Consider the following 23,384-nt stretch of genomic DNA (forward strand, 5'->3'; position numbering starts at 1 on the left):
CCTGTATAGGGTTCCCAAGGAGCAGCTAGTGAGCTTGAGCCACCAACCTTGAAGTTCAAATGATTTTGCAATCTGATACATTAGCCCACAGCGCCACACCTAAGATTAACAAAATAGAGGATAAGTACATCAGATCACAAAATGGATAAAAATTCCATAATACTAAGAATCATGGCCTAGCCAAGCTGACATATGTAGTTTGGGGAACACAATCCAATCTATAACAGATACCCAATGTCACACTTCCTAAAAAATATCTCAGTGCTGGAAAGGGGATCTTGTGTGTTTTTGGCTTCAGTGCAATATGTGTGCTAGGAAAAGGAAGTTAGTTAGGAGTCAGTGAGCCAATGATGGAGGTGCTAAAAGTCAAGAAGAGAAGCTTGGATTTAGTGCAGGATGAAACAGAACCCTCCAACTGTGCGGAGAGTTGACCGTGAGTAGATGCTTTAAGAAGGCAGTGAGGCTGCGGTGAGCAGAATGCAGGATGTTTTTCTGTGACACACTTGTGGGCACTGAGTAAACAAAGCAGGCCTATTAAATGAGAGCAAACAGGAACTTATATTTCTGAGTTGCTGCTAAGATAACTTTCCGCTCTGAATGCTTATCTGAAATGTAATCCCCTGATCTTTAGAGAAGGCTTCTAAAACCTAGGAGAGGTTGCTAAGGGAATAAAGCCCTTAAGTATCATAAACAGCAGAATCCATAAAAATTTTTCCCAAAATATCATAAGCTCAGCTCTCTAGCCAGCAGTGTTTGAGGGCTTGGCTGGAAATGAGAAAGGCAGCTTGGATTTGCTCCCCTCTCCACTCCCTTCCACACACACACAGGTGAGCCCCACCCAGGGCCTGTTCTTTATACCCACAAAGGGTATCTCCCTGGACTATGTGCACCTGGAGCCAGGGAGCCTACTCTCTTGTGGGTGCTCAATTATGCTCAGCTTCTTGCTTGATGTAGAATTACAACCCTACCCTTCCCCCAAACCAAATGATACACCAACCAAGAATTATTGATTCAAGTGTCCTATATAGTATGCTTGTCTTACTAGGTAAAGATGAATTCGACTTTTCTTGTGAATTAAAAAATAAAAAAGTGATGGACTCAGTTTTGTAAAAGAAATTATATCTATATGTACCTAAGTGGCACTGTGGATTAATGTGCTGGACTGCAAAGTCGTTTGAACCACAAAGTCAGTGGTTCAAGCTCATCAGCTGCTCCTTGGAAACCCTATATAGGGTTGCCATGGGTTGGAACTGACTCAACAGCACTTAACAACAACAAGTATTATGAATATGTTCCATCATATTCTAGTTCTAGGCCTGCTATAACATATTAGTTCTAGGCCTGCTATAAGCACTTAACAGTGATTAACTCTGAGTAGAGGCTATTTTTCTTGTTTTCTCTTTAGTCACGTGTGTTGTAGAAACCAATAGCTATATCCCAATATTCATTCACCTTTTATTCTATAATACGGGAGCTCCGACTTTTAGCTGGGTGTGTGGCCATCTAGCATAAATACCATATTTCTAGGCCTCCTTTGTAGCTAGCTGTGATCGTATTTCAGTTCTAATCAGTGAGGTATAAGAGGATGGCACTTCCAGAAAGTATCCTTGAATGGAAAGGGTGTGCTCGTGTCTCTTTATTGCTTGTTGGAACATGATCATGATGGTAGGAGCAGTCACCTCAGATGCTGAAGTGGAAGCCGTATGCTGAAGGTGTTGGAGCAACAAGAGAGAAAGACACCTGCATCCTGGGTGGTCATGGAGCCTCTATACCAGTCTGGAAAACCTACCTTTGCAAGATAGAAGATTATTTCTCCTCTTCTACTGTGTTTAAGGAGCTCTGGTAGCATAGTGGATTCTGAACTGAACTGCTAACCACAAGTTCAGTAGTTCTTATCTACCACTCGCTCCACAGGAGAAAGATGAGACTTTCTGCCCCCATAAAGATTTACAGCCTCAGAAACCCTACCCGGGGTCGCTATGAGTCAGAACTAACTTGGTAGCACACAATCACCATCACCACCTTGTTTAGATCACTGCTATTTTGAGCTTTCTGGAATTTAACAGCTGAACCAAATCTTCGCTAATACACTTGTATGTTTTTTAAAGCTATGAAATACATAGGGGTATATTGAAAATTCAAGTCCAAGAGTCTCTGCTAAGCATATCAAGTGGATTTCCTGTATATGGAATGATTTTTCAACGTTAGCATTTTTCATTAAAGCCACGTGTCTCATATTTAACTCAATCTGCTCTCATACTCCATTTAAACACATTGCATTAACCCAGCACTTAGCACCACTTTCATATGTTTATAAAAGAGTGCCTTGCCTTTTCCCTACAACCCTATATAGGGTTTCCGAGCAGCAGCTGGTGAGCTTGAACTGCCGACCTTGCAGTTCATACAACTTTGCAGTCCAGTGCCACATCAGAACCCCTGAGATGATCTAGACAGCCCTTTTCTCTGCCCCGGGGAGCTGCTTCTATTAGCTCATTGAGGTGGCAGCCTGTGATGACCAAGAGAAAAGATGTGTGTGGTGCACATGTTTTGTGTCACAAGCTGTATAGTATTGACATGTGGTGGTGCATGTATGTTCATGACGTGTGGGTGCTCGTGTGTACCTTGTAGACTTGTGTTTGTTGCATCTGTGTGCTGTATAGGGGTATATCTAGGGATGTATGTGATGTACCTGTTTGTTCTCAGGTGCCACATTGGTGTGTGTGCATGCATACAATGTAGGTGTGGGTTTGTGGTGTTTGTGGGTGTATGAGCACATACTCACACATGCACTTGTGTCATGGGGCAGTTTTGTAACAATAACAGAGGAGATACCTGTGTTACTGAGTTCTGGAGGAGTTTCCAGATGATTTAGAAGCCATGCTATCATCAGTCACAGGGAAGAACCCCTACCTTCCCTTCCTGCCTCATATGTTTCTAGAACACAGCCATCTCCATTACTTTCTAATAATAATGCAGTATTTGGAGTCCTGCTGTGATGCTGTAGGATAAGCACTCGACTGCAAGGTCAGTGGTTCAAACTCACCAGCCACTCCTCGGAAACCCTACAACAGGATTCCTATGGGTCAGAACCGACTCAACAGCACTTAACAACAACAATGCAATATTTAGAGAACTTTCAATGATCTAAACTGTATGTGAATACCAGCACTTTCATTTTAATTGGCTTCAATTCAGCTGTGGGTTTAGTTTGCATTGGTTTGCACTTGCCTCGCTTTGAGGTAAAGAGGAAGTGGAGATGGACAGGCATTTGGTAAGAGAAGATGCTAAGCCCTGAAGTTCCTCGTAGTTGATTTTGGCTATATTTGAGAAGGTGCCGGTGCTGTAAATGTGAAATCACTAGCATGGCCACTATGTATGTAGTCGAATAGATCATAACTCACATTTCAAACTGAGGTTTACGTCCCTTACCCATGGTAATAGGAGCTCTGGTAGCACAGTGGTTACGAGTTGGGCTGTTAACCTCAAGGTCAGCAGTTCGAAACTACCAGCAGTTCCGTGGGAGAAAGATGAGGCTTTCTGCTCCCGTAAAGATTTATAGCCTCGGAAACACTGTGCAGGGTCACTATGAGTGGGAACCGACTCCACGGCACATAACAACAACAACAACCCATGGTAATGCAGACAGTATCTGTATAGGGGCTTGAGCCCAGGTAGCTTGGTTCTAGAACCCTACTCTTAGACACTGCTTTATGCTGGACATGTGCAGCAGGACCCCAGAAGAGCCAGGTGAAAATGGGGGTTTTACTGAAGTACAGACTTGACATCTATTTTCAGAGGCTTTGCTTGTGACTGAGTTTGGCCAACAGTCTAGCATCTTGACATGGTGTTATTACTAGGAAGACTCTCATGAATTGATGAAACGTCTATCGTTTTGGAAACCAGAGAAAGTTTTTAAAACGTTGACTCATGTTATCAGGAGAAACAAGGTCCTCTAGAAGTGGTTTCTCTCAGATCTCACAGGTAATGAAAGAATCCACTAGGACACTCTATTCTTCAGAATAGAACAAAGAAGTGACCACTTCTCACCTCCTCCGTGGTTGACAGTCCTCTCTCACCCGTATTATATAGTCTGCTAACTCATCTCTCTGCTTCCACCTTTGACCAGTTTGATTATACTCTCAACATTGCAGCCAGAGCAATGGGTTTGAAGATAGAAGTCAGATCCCATTCCTCCTCAGTAGCTCTTATCTAAAGAATTCTCACAGATAACAACCCTTTGAACTGCACTTAAATATCAAAAATCATAAAACATACAAGGAAACAAAGCATATGAAGTCTCAACACCTTGCAATGGCCTAGCATGTTTACATGCCTGTTCTTTCCTTCCTCTCTGAATATCGCAACTGCTTCCTTTTTTCTCAATCCATTCCAGTCACACTAGTCTTCCTGTTCTTCCTTGAACAAACCGTCTTAGCACACTGCCTGTTCCCTTTGCCTGGGATTCTCTTACTGTAGATATGTAGATTTCAGCTTCACTTCCTTCAAGTCCTTGGTCAAATTCACCATCTCAACGAGGCTCACTATGACTATTGAAAATTACAACTTGCATTTTGCACACCCCCAACACACATACTTTTCCCCATTCCCTCTACCTGATTCCACCTTTCTCCCATGGTCATTAGTTTTTAGCATACTATATCTTTTTTTTTTTTTTTTCATTAGTTGACCTTTATTGCATCTTCAAAATATCACCTATAGATCTTAGAAATAACCCAACATCTTGTTGTTTCCAGAGCTGGACATATCTTAGATCTTATTCGTCAGTCCAGTGAACATTTTCACTTTCATCCCCAGTTGCCATCCCCAAATGTTCTGATATCCTTGTATTTATTTAACTGGTGTGGCTTGCTGGACCAAATCAGCTGAATTTGATAAAGCTCATTGTATCCTTCAAGAATTAACTCACATTTCTGGACTTAAAATTGTTGTTAAGTGTCGTCATTAAGTGACTCATAGCAACCCTGTACAGGGCTTCCAAGGAGCAGCTGGTGGGTTTGAACTATCTACTTTATGGTTCGAAGACCTTTGCTGATCCTACAGCACTACACCAATACCAAGTAACAAATGCCTGACATCCTCCAAATCCTATGGATAGCTTACTATATACTTTAGTTATTTATTTTGCTTATTTCTTATTGTTTACTATACATACACAGCACAGAAATGTGTCAGTTCTTTGAGGGCAGGGATCATTGCATTACTCAACAATATATTCCCAACACTTAGAACAGGAATGACATACTGTGTGCTCAGTATATATTTACTTAGTGAACAAGGGGGGAACCTATAACTTGCAAGCATATTCCTCTGTGGATCTGGGGCAATGTGGAGGTTTTGGGAAGCCAATCAAGGTCCAGATGAGCAATGGGCCAAGGCTGGTGGCAAGTGGGGTAGTGACAAAGTTCCCTGGGCTCTAGTGGGAGGCCCTTTGTGGGCTGCACTAGGAGGGCAGGGTGGCTGCACCATCACTACATCTGTGCAACAGTGAGGGGCTTTGTCACGGCTTCATGCTACATCTGGACACTTTGTGAAATACTGTTTTCAAGGACCTTTTTGTCTTAGTCATGTAGATTGCCTTAGATGATGGAGGGCTTGTCAGGTGCTCTGTGCAACGCTCAGCACATCGCAAGTGCTCCACAAAGGTCAGTCGTTATTGTCCTTGTCTATCTGCCCATTAAAGGAGCCCTGGTTGTACAGTGGATTACGAGCTGGGCTGCTAACTGCAAGATCAGTAGTTCAAATCTACCAGTAGCTCCACAGGAGAAAGTTGAGGTTTTCTGCTCCTTTAGAAATTTACAGCCTTGCAAACTGTATACAAAGTCACTAGGAGTCAAACCAACTCGGTGGCACACAACCAATACCACATCTGCCTATAAATAGCCCCCGGATGGTACAAACAGAAACGTTAGAAGTTGGACTTCACCCAGCGGTGTCTTGAAAGAAAAGCCTGGTGACCTCCTTCTGAGCCATATGGAGGACAGTTCTAGTCTAACAAACACGTGGGTTCACCATGAGTTGGAGTGGTGAGAATCTGCCTATAAAATTGGGGAAGCCTGGCCACTGCTGTGAGCTCTCTTCCCCTTCTGCCTCCGCGTATGTCTGAAGTGTCATTCTGCTGAGGGCAGTGAGCTCTGCTATGGGGACATATTCCCAGGAAGCAGGACCCAGGGGGTTATGCAGTAGATTGCTTCTCACTCATGGACTTTCTAACCACCTGAGAGATTGAAGGGAAAGTAGGTCAATTTCTTTAGAAATCATAGACTGCTCTTTTCACACCACTTCACAGTGGCCCTCACTCCAGAGCATCTCTGGGTATGAGATCAAATGGCTCGGGAGCTCAGTCAACTTGGCCTTTACCTTTTCCTAACTGCCAGTTTCCTCTGTTGGCACAATTTCAGCTCTGGTATAAGTTTCCAGGTTTTCACAGCAAATCAAGTTCCCATTTAATGGTTCAAACCTACCAGCTGTTTCATAGGAGAGAGCTATGACAGTCTTCTTCCATAAAGATTTACAGCCTTGGAAACCTGATAGGGCAATTCTACCTGGCCCCTTAGAGTTCCTATGAGTCAAGATAAACTCGACAGCAATGGGGACACATACAATTCAGTGACCTTGGTTACATTTTCCACATTGTGTCAACATTCTCCACAGTTCCATTCTGATTGTTCCTGTTCCATTAATCCAGCTTCCCTAACACATCCTTCCCCTACCTCAGCTGTCTCATCTAAGCTCTAGGGTAAATGTTGACCACTTGGTCTCATGTAGATGAGGTGTTTAAAAAAAAAAAAAAGAAGAAGCCCAGGATTCACAGGTGGTTTTGTTTATTTTATGAGTCAATTTGCGATTTAGCTGAAAGGTGACCTCCAGGAATAGTTTCAGTTAAAAGTTTAAAGGCTACCTCAGGGCAATAGTGTCAGGCTTTCCTCTAGTTTCTACCTATCCAGTAAGCATGGTATTTTGATTTTGATTTTCATAAGAATTAGACTTTTAGTGTACAATTTTCTCCCATCCTATCCTGGACCATCTGTTGTGTTCCTGATTGGAACAGCCAGTAATGATATCCAGACACCATCTAGTTTATCTGATCTCTGGATAGATGAGATTATGGTTTATGTAGGGATTCATCCAATAGATTTGATTCTTCTTTGAGCCTTTGGTTTTCTTCTTTCTTTTCTGGTCCAGATGAGTAGACACCAATATTTGTCTGGCCACTCGTAAGCTTTTAAGATCCCAGACACTACTTACCATATTAGGATGTAGACAGTGTGTCTCCATGTGTCAATTGACTAAGTTGTCTCATGAGACTATGATTGCCTTTAAACCCAGTAAACCAAACCTGAAAAATGTTTATTTTATCTGAGAGGTAACTGTGACAGTGTCTCCCAGGTGATTTTTATACGTGTGCATATGAATACATGTACAGCACACACAAACATGTACAAATCTTTGCCTACAGATATACCTATATATGTACATGTATACATACACATATGAATGTTGCTATACACATATACGCATATATATCTACCTACATAAACACTCACATATTTTGCATTTGTTACTGATGTTGTTGCCAAGTTGTGTATGTTATAGCATTTTCCAACGAGGTCACTTAATCCTGTGCATTTCTTATTGCTCCCCTTCACCTTGGTTAAGTTGTGCACACTTCACTCACATTCCATATTGCCTTTTCCATCACCAAAAACACCAGTGTCTATAACATAAATGGAGTCTTGGTATGGTGCGGTAGGCTAAGCACTGGTCTGCTAACTGTAAGGTGTTGTTGTTGTTAAGTGCCACCAAGTCAGTTCTGACTCATAGAAACTATATAACACATGACTGTATAGGGTTTTTGAAGAGCAGCTGGTGAGTTTGAACCTCTGACCTTATGGTTCAAACTTACCTTGCAGTACAGTGCTTATTAAATTCACCAACAGCTCCTTGGAAACCCTACACAGGATCACTGAATTGGAACTGACTTGATGGAATTTAATAACAACAACTGTGTAGATAATGACTCTCTCTCCTTCACCACTCCTTCTTGGTAACCACCAAAGAACAGTGGATTCTGCATGTACACTTATTTTTTGTCTCTTTTATGAAAGTGGAATCTTACAATATTTGTTCTTTTGTGCTTGACTTATTCCATTCAACATAATGTCTCCCAGATTAATCCATGTTATAAGATGTTTCATGAACTCATCATTATTTTGTATAGTTGTGGGTGATTGTGTGCCACCAAGTCTCTTCTGACTCACTGTTGTTGTTGTGTGCTGTGGAGTTGGTTCTGACTCATAGCGACCCTGTACAGGGTTTCCAAGGCTGTAAATCTTTACGGGAACAGAAAGCCTCATCTTTCTCTTGTGGAAAAGCTGGTAGTTTCGAACTGCTGACCTTGAAGTTCAAAGCACGATTCATAAGCACTCCCTGTATAAGTTTTCTGAGGCTGTAAATCTTTATGGGAGCAGAAAGCCTCCTCTTTCTCCCACCAAGTGATGGGTAGATTAGAACTGCTGACCTTGGGGTTAGCAGCCCAGCTCGTAATCCTCTATGCTACCAGAGGCTCCTTATTATTCTTTATTGTTGTTGTAATTACAACAATTATTCAGTTCTGCTAGGGTTTGTTTTATAAATTTGGAGTTATTGCATTGGGTGCATTATTGTTGTTAGGTACCATTGAGTCAGTACCAACTCATAGCGACCCTGTGCACAACAGAACGAAACACTGCTGGAACCTGGACCAACTTTGCAATCATTACTATGCTTGAGCCCACTGCTGCTGCCACTGCACCAATCCATCTCGTTGGGGTCTTCCTCTTTTTTCTCTGACCCTCCACTTTACCAAACATGATATCCTTCTCCAGTGACTGATCCCTCTGGACAATATGTCCAAAGAAGTCTGGCCACCCTGGCCTCCAAGAAGCACTCTGGCTGCACTTCAGGACTTCACTAGATGGAATACACTGGAATCAAATCGACTACATCTGTGGAAAGAGATGATGGAGAAGTTCACATCATGAGTCAAAACAAAGCCCGGGATAGATTGTGGGACAAACCATAAATTGCTCACATGCAAGTTTAGGCTAAAGCTGAAGAAAATTAAAACAGGTGTATGAGAGCCAAACTATGACCTTGAATATATCCTACCTGAATTCAGAGACCATCTCAAGAACAGATTTTATGCATTAGACTAATAACCAAAGACCAGAAGAGTTTGGGGATGATATCAATAACATCATATATGAAAGCAAAAGGTTTTTAAAAAGACAGGAAAGAAAGAAAAGACCAAAATGTATGACAGAAGAGAATTTGAAACTTAGTCTTGAACATAGGAAAGCTAAAACAACTGGGAAAAATGAAGTTAAAGACCTGAACAAAAAAATTAAATGTCAGCTCAAGAAGACAAAGGAAAGTATCATAATGAAATGTGCAAAGACCTGGAATAAGAAAATCAAAAGGGAAGAACACAATTTGATTCCTGTGTATTCCATGTAGAGGCGTCCATGTATATGGTCAACATTAATATTGTAGAAAAAAGGTATTTGTAATGAATAAGTCATTGGTCTTGCAAAATTCTATCATGCAATATCCAGCATTGTTTCTACTAAGGTCATATTTTCAATTATTGATACTTCCTCTTTGTTTTTGACTTTATATTTCAGTCACCAATAATTATCAATGCATCTTGATTGCACGTTTGAATAGTTTCAGACTGAAGTTGGTAGAATTCTTCAATTTCATCGTCATTCACTATAGTGGTTGGTGTGTAAGTGTGAATAATGGTGGTATTAAGTGGTCTTTCTAGGAGGTAGGATATTATCCTACCATAGATAGGATTTTACTTCAAGACAGATCTTGGAATGCTTTTTTTGACAATAAATGTGACCCCATTCTCCTTCAGTTTGTTTTTCCTGGCATAATAAATCATGTGATTTTCTGATTCAAAATGGCCATTACCAGTCCATTCCAGTTCATTAATGTCTAGAATACCGATCTTTATGTGTTCCATTTCATTTTTGAAAACCTCCAGTTTTTCAGACTCATACTTTATATACTCTGTGTTCCAATTATTAACAAATGTTTACAGCTGTTTCTTCTCATTTTGAGTTGTGCCCCATAAGCAAATAAAGGTCCTGAAATCTTTACTTCATCCATGTCATTAAGGTCAGTTCTGCTTTGAGGAGACAGCTCCTCCCTAATCATATTTTTTAGTGTATACCAACCTGAGGAGCTCATCATCTGGCATTATACCAGTCAATGTTCTACTAATCACAAGGTTGTCAGGGGCCAGTCACTATTCAGAAGTGGTCCAACTCTTCTTTTCCTTGTCTAACTTTGTCTGGAAGCTCTGCTGAAACATGTCCACCATGGGTAACCCTGCTGGTATGTTAAATACCGATGGCATAGCTTCCAGTTGCACAGAAAAACGCACGGCTACCACAGTCCAGCAAACTGACAGTTGAATGGTGAACTGAGAATATATTTTCAAAAACAGCAAAAATGCCTGCCTTGTTGGAGCTTGTATTCTACTGAGAGAAAATAATCAATGAGTAGTTATACAGTATATTAGAAAGTTACTAAGTTCTTTGATGAAAAAAAATAACAGAAGGTAACAGGAAATGGGGGAAAGAGAGCTAAGCTTACAGTAAATGGGGTGAACAGGTAGTCTCATTGAGAAGGTGACATTTGAGCAAAAACTCAGAGGTGAAGGAGGGAGCAACGATCTTGCAGAAGAACATTCCAGACAGCAAAGAAATTGTAAAGGCCTTCGTATGCTTATGGAAACTAGGTGGCTGGAGAATGTGGAGTAGGATGAAAAATCAGTGACATGGCAGGATTTGTAGGCCGGCACAGAGTTTGGTTTTCATTATGACTGAAGTGAGGAACCTTTGGAAGGGTCTGAATAGAGACTAGATGTTTTCACAGGGATCACTCTGACTTTTGTTTTGAGGAGGCAAGAGAGAAGCAGAAAAACAAGTTAGCAGACTATTATAACAACCAAGGCACAAGATGAGCGTTAAAAAAAATCTACAGGGTTGGATTCCTTTTGCTTCATTTCCCATCACCCCAGCCATGGTCCAGATTTTTCTCAACCCTTTCCTGGATTGTTAGAATGACCTTCCTGCCTCTAGATTTTACCAGAGATACTGTTAAATAGCAAATCTGATCATGCCATCACTTTATTTTAATGCTTAAATGCCTTTAATGATGTTACTTCAGGTCTATTATGACCTGACCCCCCTCTGCCCTGCCACTTTCCTACCTAGACATTCTCCCAGCAACTTCTCCCTCACCCTCTTTCCCTTCCTCCTCCTTTGTAGTGTTTGTTGTTAAGCGCTGTCGAGTTGGTTCTGATTCATAGCAACCCTGTATAGGGTTTCTGAGGAGCAGCTAGTGGGTTTGAACTGCCACCCTTAAGGTTAGCAGTTTGGTGCTTATCCTACACCAGGACTTCAATACAAACCTATTCATGGTTAAACAAGCCATTTTATTTCATGCTTCTGTGCTCTGCCCATGTCCTTGTGCCACAAACATCTTGCCCCTACTTATCAACCTGGCAACCTCACCTCCGTTCTAAAGCCTGTCCTGACTTCTCCAGGTAGACTTAGGCCTGCCTTCCTTCCTCCGCTTGTGGTGAACTTGTATCTACTAGAGTCCCAGCACAGATCATGGCCAACTTCTGTCTCTGCTACAGTTTGTCTCCCAAGTACATAGTAGGCACACAACCAAAGCTTGCTGAAGCATTCTGCTTATCAAGTTCCCAACTAAACTCAAACCAAACCCACTGCCACTTAGTTGATTCTGGCTCATAGGATTTCCAAGACTGTGAATCATTACTGGAGCAGACAGCCTCCTTCTCCAGTGGAGTGGCTAGTGGGTTTGAACTGCCAATCTTATGGTTAGCAGCCTAACACCTAACCACTAGATTGCTGTTGTTAAGTGCTGTGAAGTCAATTCCAACTTATAGTGACCGGTATAGGGTTTCTGAGGAGCAGCTTGTGGGTTTGAACTGCCAATCCTGCATTAGCAGTCCTGTGCTTATCCTACAGTGCCACATTAGGACCTCAATCCCTAAGTTAGGGCTCTCAAATTTCTAGCAACAGTGATATGTGTTGTGTTTTCCTTTCCTCGGGGTAAAGGAAGTGGGGCATCTTGAGAAAACGGAATGATCAGAAACAAAGAGAAGAGGAGTGGCAAAATATCTTTCCTTCACAGCTTTTCCATGGCTGGCCCTGCTTTATTAGCAGAAGGCCAGAGCATGAGGGTTTCCTCTATTCCTGTTCGAACTTTGATTGAAGCATTTCATTGTTCTCCTTCTGCCTCCATTGTCTAATTGCTTTTCCTTAGAATTGGCTTTTTCTCTCAGACAGGAGAGTTCACGAGACACACGGATCACAAAGTGTGTGATACTATTCCTCGGGGGTGACTGCTGGGCCCAGCTATCTGCCTCACAGGGCCACACCAGGACTCAAGGGCGAGGGGTTGTTGGTGTTAATAGCCACACACTTAGCCCAAGCTAAATTCCCACCTTTACTGTGAACTACACTGAGCACTGTGACAGGGCCCTGGTTAGGGCTTTAATGGAAACATAAATGAGAATTATGGAAATGCAGGGTCACAAAGTGGCATAGGATGAACACCTAAACTAAAGGTTGGTATTTTGAACCCACCCAGCCACATCATAAAAGAACGTTCTGGTAATGTGCTTCTATAAAGTCTGTAGTCAAGAAAACTCCATGGAGCAGTTCTACACTAGCACCTGAGTCAGAATTGGCTCTATGGCTATCATTTTGGCTTCTTGTTTTATTTTGTTTAGGTGGTATATAAATGGTTAATGTGCTTGACTGTTAAATGAAAGGTTGGTGTCTATCCAGAGGTACCGCTGAAGAAAGGCCTGACAATCTACTTCCCCAACGTCAGCCATTAAAAACCCTAAGGAGCACAGTTCCAATCTAACTCAACAGCAGCTATCTGGTATCTAGAAATTTAAGGGAGAAAAATCATTGTTTCTACAGAGTATGAGAAGTCATTGACGGGAAGGTAGTATGAGGAGGGTACAGCTCATGGAAAAAGGGAATGAAAAGATAATGAAAATTTCCCATGAACTTTTTGAAGTCCCCATATTGCAGCTGACTTTGAAGAAAGAGAAGCCTTTGGCAGATGGTTGTGAAGGTACAGATGGCCCTCTTCCAGCCGTGGTGCCTGGTGAACCTGTAAGCTCTAAATATCCTGGTTAGAGCATGACAGCAAAAATAAGTAGGAGCTCTGGAAACTGAAGGGAGAGACCCATTGCTTTGGTAGGTTTGGGAAGACTTTGAAGAGGATGTAGTATTTGTGCTGATCTTGAAGAAGAAACACATTCAAGGTGAGTCTGTGTAGGACAGGAGAAACTTTGCCCCTAACACCCATCCTACAACCTCACCCTAAAGGAGACCATTCTAATGCCAAGAATTTCCTCAAAAATAGGCTCTCCTGCTTCTGTTACCATCACAAGCAGTTGCTCGGCAACAAGTCATCTTGGCATCTTCCTGGTTTCTAGACTTCCCCACTTTCTCTGTCTCTATGCTCATCTTCCCAGTGACTTGGACCAGAGGTTCTGAGGACTTTTACATAGAACTTGAGCACCCCTTCAAGAAGGGATCCCTGAGAACCAATCACTGCCCCTTGGTAGTCTTCACCTCCCAACGGTGCCCATGTTTTCATTTTGTAAAATGTTAAAACATGTGTATTTCAGAAGCAAGTTTTTATGGAGGGGTTTGCTAGTTCATGCATGGATAATCTTTCTGGAAATCTACTTCCTCTTCTCTCTACTGCTGTTACTTTCTCTTATTTTCTGCCAGGAATCACATGTCTCTAAACCAAGTGCCATGATTTTCTGGATTAAGTGGCAGCATGCTATTGATTAAGGGGGAAAACAAAGCTTTGTCACTTCTATGACCAAAGCTGAACAATTTTTAAAATTAAGAAGTAAAAGATTAAACAAATGACCTACCCCAGTCTCGTCGCTATTCATACACTGTTCATGATGGCAGCTCCATCAGGTAGGCCTGCAGAAAGACCCTTCTGCCTCCTTCCTCGACAGTCTGTCTTATTCGGTGGTCTTCTTTCCCCTCTGGATTGCTAACCTCATTTGCATGACTTCTGCTGAATTCATAAGCAATGCATGAGATTTTAAAACATGTCAAAGAATCAAGAATCTTTTTAAAGACTGCTTTTTAAAACCATTTGGAGGATCTCTGTCAAGCTTCCGAGACCATGCTCATGGATTGTTTCTGGCTGGATTCCCTTTAACACACACCCTACAGCCCCACCTCAAAGAAACCACACATTTTGGGGTCCACCATCCCTCTTCCTTTGCCTTTGCGCAACACAAAGGCTCTCTCCTTCCAACATCCTTTGCTTCTATCAGTGGAAGGGTCTGCTCTTCCGAAGGAGGTATGGTCTTAGGTGTGGGGAGTTGATGAGAAGAGAACCAGTATTTATGGAGGACCACAGACCAGATGTGACGCTGTGGGTTCATGTGCTGGCCTGCAAGGTCGGTTTGAACCACAAGGTCAGTGGTTCAAGCTTACCAGCCACTCCTCAGAAACCCTATATAGGGTCTTTATGAATCAGAACTGACTCAGTGGCACTTAACAACAGGCCAGGTACTGTTCTGGGTGCTTCCACTGCATTTTTGCATTGAACTCTTAAAACAGTCCTATAGATAACGTGAAAGTCCTATTTTAGAAACACGTAAGCTAAAACTCAGAGAGATTAAGGGATTTGCCCACTGTCAAGAGCTGATAAAATCCCCTGTTACACAGCCAATTCTTTCCACTCAGGGTGGAGTCTCCAGAGCAACAGGAGCTTGCTAATCTTCACAGCTATCCATGACAATTTCCCAGGGCTCAAGCATGGAAAGCAAGGGATGTGGAAGGGTGGCAGCCAGGGTTTCCAGCCCAGGTGTTAACACTTGCAATTAGCTGGCAAACAAAACAGAACAGACCAGAAAGTTCAGCTGGAGCGCAAAAGCTTAAGAAAAACTAGCTGGAGGTGACATCCATTCCTTGGATGCCTGTGAAAGGGTTTGGAAATTCAGCCTTGAGGTCCTGGCTGAGTTTTCTGAACTGGCACACATGGAAGCTGAGTGGAAGTTAATACATGATCATTTTCCTTTTCAAGGAGAGCTTCAGTCTGAAGAGGAAGAACTAGCCTGCTTCATTCTATGATCTGGCAGGAGCAGCAAGGTGAACTACCATCTCCTTGTTGCTATAGGAACCATTCTTTCACATTTTCTGAAACACACAGGCTGCCATGGTTAATGCATGTATTTCTACTGACTCAATAGAAAATTAATAGCCAGGTGTTCACCTACCAAACACAGAACCTGAAGATCTCTTTCCCAACTTGAAAACGGATCAAACATGTCCTTCCAATCCTAAGAGTGCCTGCAGACTCTCGCCTATAACACATTCAGACTCCTCCTGAGGTTCATTTCCTAGGTCAGCAATGATTAGTGAAGGAGGTGTCGGGCAGCTGTGTTCAAGAAATGCATCCTAGTGGCTAATGACGCAATCCTAAGAGTCACTGTCAGCACAAGCAGAAAGATGCTGCAGATGAGAAGTGGCACATCTCAATCATACAAGCACACACCTTGTTGTTGTTGTTGTGTGCCATTGAGTTGGTACCGACTCATCGCAACCCTATGCACAACAGAACAAAACACTGCCCGGTTCTGGGCCAACCTCACAATTGTTGCCACGCTTGAGCCCATTGATGCACACACATATACAACCCCAATTTGATTTTTATGCTCTACAATAGTCTCTTCTTGGAGGTCAGATCACATTTGGTCAACAGAAATTTCTCATAAGAGCTACAGAGCTTAGGGGCAAAGTTTGTTGTATTCTAACCTGAGACCCGTAGTCTGCACATTTCTATTTTGCATTGGTCTGTAGGCTATTTAATTTTTAAAAGAAGATGAGGACATTAGTTCAAGGTAGAATTCTCCTCAAGATAAATGGAAAGGGGGCTGGCTCTGCCTCTGGTCTAAACTGGGGGGACCCAACTGGATAGGATTTTTCACATCTTTAAGAAAAGATGCTCAAGTCTCCTTCACAACCAGATTGATTCAGGTAAGTAAATTAATTAATCTATTCAGTAGTTATTTGGGGTTAGGATATTTCCAATGAATAAGAGACAAGGTCCTTACTCTCTTCTTAGAATTACATGTGAAAAAATAATAATAGGTAGGAGCAAACAGTATACAATTAAATAAACCAAAAAAGTTGCTGTCAAGTTGATGCCAAATCATAGTGGCCCTAGGGGACAGAAAGTAGCAGTGCCCCATAATCTTTACGGAAGTTGACTCCCACATCTTTCTTCTGTGAAGTGGCTACAAAGCTTTGAACCCCAAATCTTTTGGTTAGTAGCCAAGCATTTAAACATTGCGCCATTAGAACTCTTGTCAAATAATAAACAGAGAGTATTACAAATCGGGCTGCGAACCACAAGGTCAGCAGTTCAAAACTACCAGCTGCTCCACGGGAGAAAGATGAGGCTTTCTGCTCCCGTAAAGATTCACAGCCTTGGAAACCCTGTTCAGGGTCGCTATGGGTCGGAACTGACTAGACGGCACTTAATAACAACGTGAAAAAGAGGAAGCAGGAAAATACTATAATTAGAGCATCGGGGTAGGAATCTCTGAGAAATTGACATTTAAACTGAGATGTGAATTACAAGAAGATAGTCACACCAAGACAAGAAGGAAGAGCAACCAGCAGAAGGAACAGGTAGTACAAAGTCCTGTTACAGGAAAAAAAACAAACTTCAAGTTATTGAGGAACCAAAGGAAGGGTGATATGGTTGGACCATGTGGGAGAAGGGGAGACAGGGGCAGGGGCCAGGTCTTGTAATACTTTGCAAACCCAGGTGGTGAATAGGGATTTTATTCCAGGAGAGATAGAAGCTATTGGAAAGTCTTGAGAAGAGGGTGGGGTGGCTATGATTTGAGTTTTGTTTTTAAATGATTTTTCTGGTCACTCTAAGGGAAGTAGATCGGAAACAAGAAAGTCAGTTAGACTATTGCAGTGGGCCAGGCAGAAGACAGTGGTGGCCTGGTGTATGTTGATAGGAGAGAGATGAGGAGAAGCGGTTACTTCAGGGCTGTGTATTGCAGATCATATGTGCAGGTGGAAAAGAAGAATCAAGGATAATCCATACTTTTTTTTTACTTAAACAGCTAATTGAGTGAGATTGAGAAGCCTAAGGAAGGAACAGGGTTGGAGGGATCACAAATTCTACTTTACATGTTAGGTTTGCGATGTCTTTTAGATATCCAGGTAGGAGTTGTCATCTAGGCAGTTGGATGTAAAGTTCAGGAGGCAGGTTGGAGCTAGAGGTAGAAATGAAGAGTTCTTCAGCATAGAGTATTTGATGTTATGAGAGCAGATGCAGTCACTTAAGGAGAGAGAAGAGTTGTAAGAACTGAGTCCTAGAACGCATCAACATTTAGAGATAATGTTGAGGAAGAGGATGCAGTGAAAGAGACTGAGAAACAGCAGTCACTGAAATCAGTGGAAAAGTAGGAGAGTGTGGTGACCATAAGACTGAGAGAAAAAGTGTCTGATTAGGAGGGAGTAGTCAGTTGAGAGGTCAAATAAGATAAGAAAAATACCCCTGAATTTGACAATCTGGAAGTAATTTCACTGAGCAGTAGTGTGGAATGAAAAAAGGCTTTGAAAACAATCAAGTGCTTTGATGTTTTTCAAAAGGGGGTACTTGTGCAGAAGAGATACCCAGGAAAATTTCTTTCAAAATTCATATGCCTGGATATACCTGGACTTCAGTCCCTGGTCATTTGATGCCCTCTGATGCAGCCCTGATGAAGAACCACTACACACAATTGTACGTTAGGGTTAGTATCACATCTGTGTACCACTACTATGTATACTCAGTGCCACTTTCAGCCTCTTTGCAGATGTCTTATGAACATCTCTGCAGGAGGTCGTTTTATGTTCTCATCACCAGATACATTGATGTTGATGGAGCAATCACATTCAGAGACCCTACTCTACTATTACATGTAAGAGTTCTTTACATTGTCTATATACTCTTGGAGCTCTGAAACTAACAAATGAAGAGTTCTCAGTGGTGTTGCATACAGAAGTTGTCATTGTTTTCTAGTGCTGCTAAACACAAATACCACAAGTGAGGGGCTTGAATGTATTTCCTCACACTTCTGGAGGCTAACAGTCCACATCAGAATCTCGGCCATGTAGACTCCTTGTGAGAGCCTGTCTCCTAGTTTCAACTGCTGGCAATCCTTGGCATTCTTGTAGATGATCCTTTTGGTGCCTGTCTCCCCCCTTGTGTATATTTCTGTGTCTAATCTGTTCTTTTTATAACTCAGATGCGATTAGATGTAGAACCGACCCTATTAGATGATGTTCTAATTAACATAACAAAGAAAATCCTATTTCCAAAAATAATTCCATTCATAAGTGTAAGGGTTAGGATTCCAACACATATTATAAAAAATTCTTTTATCCATAACAGAAATCTTCTATAGATTGGCTGATGAAATTATCCTGCTCCAGTGAGTTTAGTTCCAGTTAGTTTAGATGAGACAAGTAATAGATAAGCTGCCCAATAGCCACCATTCAGGGCACAGTGAACAAAGTGTGTTCTAGTCTATGGCAAGACCCTGCAGAAAGGCTGGTTCACGATCCCATTTCTCTTTCTCCCATTTTTTACCTTTTACTTTGTCTTCATATGATTCCATTTTAGGGGACCTGGATCAATGGGTAGATGTGGACAGGTGGAACAGTGAGAGGAATATTTCTTAAAGATCTCATGAATGCTTTATTGATTTAATAAATATAATTTGAAAGTAACTCTAAAATTGTATGACATTTCCTTCTGAGGAGGTAGATGCAACTCTGGGGAAATGTTTGTGAACATCTTACTATGTTTTATCACATAAACCATCAAATGAACCTTCTTTTCATGTTTAAGTACTTGGACATGACTCCAGAGAAATGTCAAGGTATCTGTTTTGCCATAACATCTTTATTAATGACCACGAGAGGAGTTAAATATTGTGCTAATTAAATCTACTGTGGATACGAATTTAGAAAGCACATAGAGAGGGAAAATGAGAGGGAAAAATAGCCTAGATGCATGGAGTATTGGAAAGATGATAAGAGGAGGGAAATACCAAATACAACCATTATAAACTCAACAAGTACTAGTTAGTATAGCCCTGCCCACAAACTACATCTCCCAAGAATACTAGAATACTAATTAATTGATTGGAAACTTGGTTTTCAGGAACAGGAAAAAGAAAGCCAGGGTGATTTGAGACCATAGTTACTGAATCAGAGATGTTGTGGTCCAGCCTGCTGGACCCTACTAGAAGTGGAGGCCAGTTGAAGGACCTGCCTTAGTAGGAGACATTAGGAGGTTATTGAAGAAAAGGATAATTGATGTAGGACCTTGTCTGTCCTCTCAGTGTCCTGAGGGTACTTGGTCAATGGACTCTTGTTGGACAATGGTTGACATTAACATATGGTGATTGAGCCTGAGAGGAAAGGAGCAATGACAAAACTTCATGCCTTTCTGCCTTGGGCATACCAGCTATATTTCACAGTTTATTTTCCCCAAGTTTCTACCCTCTTAATATCAGTTTCCTCCTCCTGTCAACCCTGTGCCTGGCATCCAAAATGGATATGAAGTAGATTCCAAGGTATCAGAAGAATCAGCCTCTTAGCTCCTCCAACAACTGCAAGGTCAGCAGTTCGAATCTACTAGTTGCTCCTTGGGAGAAAGATGAGGCTTTCTGCTCCCATAAAGATTTACAGCCTTGGAAACCTTGTACAAGGTTGCTATGAGTCAGAATTAACTTGACAGCATTGTACCATCACTACCACAAGCAGGTTGTGATCTGTTGCTAACCTAACAGTCAGTGGTTCAAAACCACTCAGCAGCTCCACAGAAGAAAGGCCTGATAATCGGCTTCTGTAGAGATTACAGCCAAGAGAATCCTATGGAGCAGTTCTACTCTCTAACACATGGGGACATCACATGTAGGAGCTGATATGACAACAACAAGTATGGATGTAGAGGTCCAAGGAGATGACAGGCCTGCCTGACGCATAGGTAGAGGATTTAGGGAGAAGGAGGACACCAGCTCTGACATGGACCACAAGTTCTACCCGAAGGTGGAATCTATGAGGAAGACCTGAGCTATCCCCAGGAATGGGTCATATTCGTCCACTCAATCTCATTCTATGCACATTATTATTGGCAACAGTAAGTAGCAGGATCTGTGTTAGAATCTTGAAGGCAAAAGAAGGGACAGAGACATCACCAAATCATGAGAACACAGATGTGTTTGCAGAGAAACAAAGACTGGGAGAGACAGGACAGAAAGGCGAGTCAGGCATTTCAAAAAGTATGTGAAAAGGCATAGAGGAGTTATATGGCAAGGTATATATACGAAGGAGGCCTCACATTTATAGACACATCTGGAGCAAAAGAGGCATATGGAGATATGATGAGTGTCCACAATATCTGGTTTATTCTTGTTTTTGAGTTCATGAGAGACTACTTCCTACCTCTTTTCCAAGGACATGTGACTAGTTCTGGTCAATGAAGTGTGAGTGGAAGTAATGTGTGTCGTTTCTAGGTTGAGGTGGTGGAATCCATATGAATCTGCAGTCTCCCTCTTCCTCTGTCAAACTGACTTCACTATTTACATAATACTTGCAGAACGACTCCATTGTCCCTCCTCTAGCTGAGAAGACAAGAATGACAAAAGTGAAAGTTGTGAAGGAAGATGGTTCTGGAGAATCTCTTGAAAACTGAAGTGCTGCTCTACCAAAATACCTCCAGAGGATTGTGAATCATCCTACTGTGTTACAGGACTCGGGTGTCAGAGAGTTTTAAAAAAGGAAGAGTTGTCATGCACCATGACCACGGGTACCCAGACATTGAGTGGCACTGGTCTCTTCAAGATGTTCAAGAAAGCCACAGATGCAGTCAGCAAAATAACCATCAAAGGGAATGGATCAGACAGAAGAGAAGCTCCAGAAGGTAGCGTGTGAGAAGCAGCACTTACGGAAACTGCAGGATGTTGTAGAAACTCTAGTCAATGACAGGAAAGAGCTAGCTCTGAATATAGGCCAGTCGGCATGCTTGAGAGCTCCAAGGACTGCAGAGCATCATCATGGGCACTCTCCCAACTGACTGAATTAGAAGGAAACATTGACTCGCTCCACCAGGAATAGGCCAACAATGACTTCCTTCTTGATGAGTTTCTGAGTGACTACATCTGCTTCCCGGTCATAGTCCATGCAGCTTTGGACCAGTGCATGAAGACATGACAGCACTCTGGCAGGATGCTCAAGCCATACTGTAGAAGAAGTGAGAGGCTGAGGCTCAGCTGTTGTGGGTCAACAAGCCGACATGCTGCAGCTGACCAAGCACAAGGTGGCAGAGTGGGAGTCTTGGGTGACTCAATATGAAAGGGACTTTGAAAGAATTTCAACAGTAGTTTGAAAAGAAGTAACATAGTTTGAGAAAAAGAAATCCAAGGACTTCAAAAACCACGTGATCAAGTACCTGGAAACACTCATGTATTCACAGCATCTGGAAAGTACTGGGAAGTCCTCCTTTCTGAGACTTAAGCCATCTCTTAATGGATCAAAGACACCAGATTCCATCTGTCAAGATGCTGCCCTTTTTTTACACTGTTTTCTTCCACTTCTAATGGACCCAGTGATACAGCCTGCCTAGCCCAGACTTAACCTCTTTCTCCTTGCCCCTACCACCAGCCTCAGTCACTCTAATTGTGTTGTATTTCACTTTCATACATATTTTCTTACCTAAGAGAATCGTTTTCTGCAATAGGTGGTAGAATTTTATGGGATAGGAGTGGGGTATATTATATATAAATATATATTTTTCAAGATGTGATTTAGGAACTGGGAGTAATCTTTTCTGTTACTCTTAATGGCACTATAAAAAGATTATGTAATAAAATATTTTCAAATCAGGTAAAACAAAACAAAACAAAACACTCCATAACTTTAACCTCTCTAACCTGGTGCTTCTCGTCTAGAAATTGAAGATAACAACACCTACTCCATAGAATCCCTGGTGTGGCACAGTAGAATTAACATTGGAATGCTAGCTGCAAGGTTGGTGGTTCAAGCACACCAACTACTCTTCAGAAAAAGAATCACTATGAGTCAGAACTGACTCTATGACACTTAACAACAATCACCTCGTAGATTTATTGTTGTGTGGACAAAGTGAGATAATTAGGGGGTAGGGATGGATCTCCACTCCCACCACTAACTTCAGTTATGAAAACGTGGCCTGAAAAACAAAGAAGCCACTAGAAACCAGACAAGGCAAGGAAGGCTCTTCCCCTAGAATTCTCAGGGAGTGAAGCCCTGTGGATACCTCAATTCCAGCTTTCTAGCCTCCAGTACTGTGGGACACTACATTTCTTTTGTTTGAAGTTACCCAGTTTGTGGTACTTTGTTAAGGCTGTTGTTAGCTGCTGTTCAGTCGGACCCTGATTCATGATAACCACATGTGTTACAGAGTAGAACTGCTTCCCCATAGGGTTTTCTTGGCTGTAGTCTTTACAAAGGGAGATCACCAGGTCCTTTATTCCATGGAATTGCTGGGTGGGTATGTTGGAACCATTAATCTTTTGGTGAACAGCTGATTGAAAACTGCTTGTACCATCCGCACTCCCTTCTGTTATGGGCCCTAGGAGACTCATACCATGAGCTCTACAACCACAACTGTTGAACTCTAAACAAAGGCAACCATGGACAGTACGTAAACCGACGAAAAGCTTATTGGAACACAACCAGAGATATTTAAATATCTACGGGCACTGAAATGAGAAATGATCATGTTTTGTGAGTCTTAGTCTATTTATTTATTTAACCATTTAAATATGTAAAAACCTTTCTTAGCTAGCAAGTCACATTAGAAAAAAAAAAAAAAAAAGATAGTAGGAAGCTAGTTTGCTGACCTCTGGTCTAACCTGTCTTCAGGCCTGGAGTTCAAGACCGTGCTTATTTCCTCACACAAGGCCCAGTGGGAGTCTCAAGCAGAAGTCCAGGCAGCTAAGGGCAGCATTTTTCAAACTGCAGGTTTCTACCTATTTATGGGTTGGAAAAATCAATTTAGTGGGTTGCAAACAACATTTTTAATGAAATAAAATAAGTAAAAAGTATCAGACCACATTGCTCATAGCAAAGGTGAGACCTGATTTATTGCTAACTTTAGTTTCACTTACCTATGTGGGATTATAAGGAGTGTATGTGTGTTTGAATAGTACCATGGGCACCACAATG

The 23,384-nt window shown here is 41.9% G+C and overlaps 1 pseudogene; it reads left to right on the forward strand.

Annotated features, from left to right (window-relative positions):
• The window catches only part of LOC102841174, a 52,500-nt pseudogene extending 30,699 nt beyond the window's left edge, over positions 1 to 21,801 (forward strand).
• Positions 21,802 to 23,384: the final 1,583 nt, after the last annotated feature.

This window comes from Chrysochloris asiatica, unplaced genomic scaffold (assembly GCF_000296735.1).
Source record: "Chrysochloris asiatica unplaced genomic scaffold, ChrAsi1.0 scaffold00027, whole genome shotgun sequence".
NCBI classification, from domain to species: Eukaryota; Metazoa; Chordata; class Mammalia; order Afrosoricida; family Chrysochloridae; genus Chrysochloris; species Chrysochloris asiatica.